The following is a 3982-nucleotide window of genomic DNA, read 5'->3' on the forward strand; positions in this document are numbered from 1 at the left end:
GGCGACTGCCTGGGGAATACCAGGTGCTGTAAGCTTTTGACATAGGCATTCATTTACTTTACTATTTGAATTCTCGAACAACAACATCTTAATATTCATATCCCTGTAGCTAATGTTTTGATAGAAAACAACAATCAATCAATAAATCAATAAATAAATAAATAAATAAAAAGAAAAAACAAACAATTTTAAATGGGTTCCATTCCAACTTTCCTCTAGCTTACGGCCATTCCACTCTGAGAATGCCTGATCTCGTCTGATCTCGGAAGCTAATCAGAGTTGGGGCCTGGTTAGTACTTGGATAGGCGACTGCCTGGGAATACCAGGTGCTGTAAGCTTTTGACATAGGCATTCATTTACTTTACTATTTGAATTCTCTAACAACAACATCTTAATATTCATACCCTGTGGGCTAATGTTTGATAGAAAACATCAATCAATCAATCAATAATAATAAATAAATACAAACAATTTTTAAATGGGTTCCATTCCAACTTTCCTCTAGCTTACGGCCATTCCACTCTGAGAATGCCTGATCTCGTCTGATCTCGGAAGCTAAGCAGAGTCGGGCCTGGTTAGTACTTGGATAGGCGACTGCCTGGGAATACCAGGTGCTGTAAGCTTTTGACATAGGCATTCATTTACTTTACTATTTGAATTCTCTAACAACAACACATCTTAATATTCATACCCTGTAGCTAATGTTTTGATAGAAAACAACAATTACAATAAATAAAGAAATAGGGAAAAGAATAGGGAAAAAGAAAAAACAAACAATCTTTTAAATGGGTTCCATTCCAACTTTCCTCTGGCTTATGGCCATTCCACTCTGAGAATGCCGATCTCGTCTGATCTCGGAAGCTAAGTAGAGTCGGGCCTGGTTAGTACTTGGGATAGGCGACTGCCTGGGAATACAGGTGCTGTAAGCTTTTGACATAGGCATTCATTTACTTTACTATTTGAATTCTCTAACAACAACACATCTTAATATTCATACCCTGTAGCTAATGTTTTGATAGAAAACAAACAATACAATAAATAAAGAAATAGGGAAAAAGAAATAGGGAAAAAGAAAAAACAAACAATCTATAAATGGGTTCCATTCCAACTTACCTCTGGCTTATGGCCATTCCACTCTGAGAATGCCCGATTTCGTCTGATCTCGGAAGCTAAGTAGAGTTTGGCCTGGTTAGTACTTGGATAGGCGACTGCCTGGGAATACCAGGTGCTGTAAGCTTTTGACATAGGCATTCATTTACTTTACTATTTGAATTCTCTAACAACATCTTAATATTCATACCCTGTGGGTAATGTTTTGATAGAAAACAATAAATAAATAAATAAATAAATAAATAAATAAATAAATAAAAAAACAAACAATTTTTAAATGGGTTCCATTCCAACTTTCCTCTAGCTTACGGCCATTCCACTCTGAGAATGCCCGATCTCGTCTGATCTCGGAAGCTAATCAGAGTCGGGCCTGGTTAGTACTTGGATAGGCGACTGCCTGGGAATACCAGGTGCTGTAAGCTTTTGACATAGGCATTCATTTACTTTACTATTTGAATTCTCTAACAACAACATCTTAATATTCATACCCTGTAGCTAATGTTTTGATAGAAAACATAAATAATAAATAAATAAATAAATAATAAATAAATAAATAAGTAATAAATAAAGAAAAAACAAACAATTTTTAAATGGGTTCCATTCCAACTTTCCTCTAGCTTACGGCCATTCCACTCTGAGAATGCCGGATCTCGTCTGATCTCGGAAGCTAAGTAGAGTTGGGCCTGGTTAGTACTTGGGTAGGCGACTGCCTGGGAATACCAGGTGCTGTAAGCTTTGACATAGGCATTCATTTACTTTACTATTTGAATTCTCTAACAACAACATCTTAATATTCATACCCTGTAGCTAATGTGTTTGATAGAAAACAATCAATAACAATCAAATACTAATAAATAAATAAATAAAAAGAAAAAACAAACAATTTTTAAATGGGTTCCATTCCAACTTTCCTCTAGCTTACGGCCATTCCACTCTGAGAATGCCTGATCTCGTCTGATCTCGGAAGCTAATCAGAGTCGGGCCTGGTTAGTACTTGGATAGGCGACTGCCTGGGAATACCAGGTGCTGTAAGCTTTTGACATAGGCATTCATTTACTTTACTATTTGAATTCTCTAACAACAACATCTTAATATTCATACCCTGTGGGTAATGTGTTGATAGAAAACAATCAATCAATCAATCAATCAATAAATAAATAAATAAAAAGAAAAAACAAACAATTTTTAAATGGGTTCCATTCCAACTTTCCTCTAGCTTACGGCCATTCCACTCTGAGAATGCCTGATCTCGTCTGATCTCGGAAGCTAATCAGAGTCGGGCCTGGTTAGTACTTGGATAGGCGACTGCCTGGGAATACCAGGTGCTGTAAGCTTTTGACATAGGCATCATTTACTTTACTATTTGAATTCTCTAACAACAACATCTTAATATTCATACCCTGTAGCTAATGTTTTGCTAGAAAACAATCAATTACAATAAATACAATAAATATAAAAATAAATAAAAAGAACAAACAAACAATTTTTAAATGGGTTCCATTCCAACTTTCCTCTAGCTTACGGCCATTCCACTCTGAGAATGCCGATCTCGTCTGATCTCGGAAGCTAATCAGAGTCGGGCCTGGTTTAGTACTTGGGTAGGCGACTGCCTGGGAATACCAGGTGCTGTAAGCTTTTGACATAGGCATTCATTTACTTACTATTTGAATTCTCTAACAACAACATCTTAATATTCATACCTGTAGCTAATATATTGAAATAAAACAACAAATAAAATAAATAAAGAACTAAATAAATAAATAAATATATATATATAAAAAAAGAAAAAACAAACAATTTTTAAATGGGTTCCATTCCAACTTTCCTCTAGCTTATGGCCATTCCACACTGAGAATGCCCGATCTCGTCTGATCTCTGAAGCTAAGTAGAGTTGGGCCTGGTTAGTACTTGGGTAGGAGACTGCCTGGGAATACCAGGTGCTGTAAGCTTTTGACATAGGCATTCATTTACTTTACTATTTGAATTCTCTAACAACAAACATCTTAATATTCATACCCTGTAGCTAATGTTTTGATAGAAAACAACAATTACAATAAATAAGAAATAGGGAAAAAGAAATAGGGAAATAAAAGAAAAAACAAACAATCTTAAATGGGTTCCATTCCAACTTTCCTCTGCTTACGGCCATTCCACTCTGAGAATGCCCGATCTCGTCTGATCTCGGAAGCTAAGTCAGAGTCGGGCCTGGTTAGTACTTGGGTAGGCGACTGCCTGGGAATACCAGGTGCTGTAAGCTTTTGACATAGGCATTCATTTACTTTACTATTTGAATTCTCTAACAACATCATCTTAATATTCATACCCTGTAGCTAATGTTTTGATAGAAAACAATAAATAAATAAATAAATAAATAAATAAATAATAAATAAATAAATAAATAAATAAAAGAAAGAAAAAACAAACAATTTTTAAATGGGTTCCATTCCAACTTTCCTCTAGCTTACGGCCATTCCACTCTGAGAATGCCCGATCTCGTCTGATCTCGGAAGCTAATCAGAGACGGGCCTGGTTAGTACTTGGATAGGCGACTGGCTGGGAATACCAGGTGCTGTAAGCTTTTGACATAGGCATTCATTTACTTTACTATTTGAATTCTCTAACAACAACATCTTATATTCATACCCTGTAGCTAATGTTTTGATAGAAAACAATACAATCAAATCAATCAATCAATATAATAATAAATAAATAATAAATAAATATAAAGAAAAAACAAACAATTTTTAAATGGGTTCCATTCCAACTTTCCTCTAGCTTACGGCCATTCCACTCTGAGAATGCCTGATCTCGTCTGATCTCGGAAGCTAATCAGAGTCGGGCCTGGTTAGTACTTGGATAGGCGACTGCTGGG

General features: G+C 35.7%; 8 non-coding genes and 5 pseudogenes across 8 annotated transcripts; all 13 read left to right on the forward strand.

Annotated features, from left to right (window-relative positions):
• LOC125140435 overlaps positions 1-35 on the forward strand; it is a 120-nt pseudogene extending 85 nt beyond the window's left edge.
• Positions 36-218: 183 nt separating this feature from the next.
• Positions 219-338, forward strand: LOC125140428. Its single transcript, XR_007139719.1, has one exon. It is a non-coding gene; the product is annotated as a 5S ribosomal RNA (ribosomal RNA).
• Positions 339-504: 166 nt separating this feature from the next.
• On the forward strand, positions 505-623 carry LOC125140441. The gene has a single exon (XR_007139721.1). It is a non-coding gene; the product is annotated as a 5S ribosomal RNA (ribosomal RNA).
• Positions 624-811: 188 nt separating this feature from the next.
• Positions 812-929, forward strand: LOC125140443 (annotated as a pseudogene).
• A 189-nt stretch (positions 930-1118) lies between these two features.
• Positions 1119-1237, forward strand: LOC125140431 (annotated as a pseudogene).
• A 176-nt stretch (positions 1238-1413) lies between these two features.
• LOC125140446 lies at positions 1414-1532 on the forward strand. Its single transcript, XR_007139723.1, has one exon. It is a non-coding gene; the product is annotated as a 5S ribosomal RNA (ribosomal RNA).
• Positions 1533-1726: 194 nt separating this feature from the next.
• LOC125140426 lies at positions 1727-1845 on the forward strand. Its single transcript, XR_007139717.1, has one exon. It is a non-coding gene; the product is annotated as a 5S ribosomal RNA (ribosomal RNA).
• Positions 1846-2026: 181 nt separating this feature from the next.
• LOC125140421 lies at positions 2027-2145 on the forward strand. The gene has a single exon (XR_007139712.1). It is a non-coding gene; the product is annotated as a 5S ribosomal RNA (ribosomal RNA).
• Positions 2146-2325: 180 nt separating this feature from the next.
• Positions 2326-2444, forward strand: LOC125140422. The gene has a single exon (XR_007139713.1). It is a non-coding gene; the product is annotated as a 5S ribosomal RNA (ribosomal RNA).
• Positions 2445-2626: 182 nt separating this feature from the next.
• On the forward strand, positions 2627-2745 carry LOC125140440 (annotated as a pseudogene).
• A 195-nt stretch (positions 2746-2940) lies between these two features.
• On the forward strand, positions 2941-3059 carry LOC125140429 (annotated as a pseudogene).
• A 188-nt stretch (positions 3060-3247) lies between these two features.
• On the forward strand, positions 3248-3367 carry LOC125140424. The gene has a single exon (XR_007139715.1). It is a non-coding gene; the product is annotated as a 5S ribosomal RNA (ribosomal RNA).
• Positions 3368-3569: 202 nt separating this feature from the next.
• On the forward strand, positions 3570-3688 carry LOC125140427. Its single transcript, XR_007139718.1, has one exon. It is a non-coding gene; the product is annotated as a 5S ribosomal RNA (ribosomal RNA).
• Positions 3689-3982: the final 294 nt, after the last annotated feature.

Source organism: Tachysurus fulvidraco, unplaced genomic scaffold, assembly GCF_022655615.1.
Source record: "Tachysurus fulvidraco isolate hzauxx_2018 unplaced genomic scaffold, HZAU_PFXX_2.0 HiC_scaffold_123_np12, whole genome shotgun sequence".
NCBI lineage: Eukaryota > Metazoa > Chordata > Actinopteri > Siluriformes > Bagridae > Tachysurus > Tachysurus fulvidraco.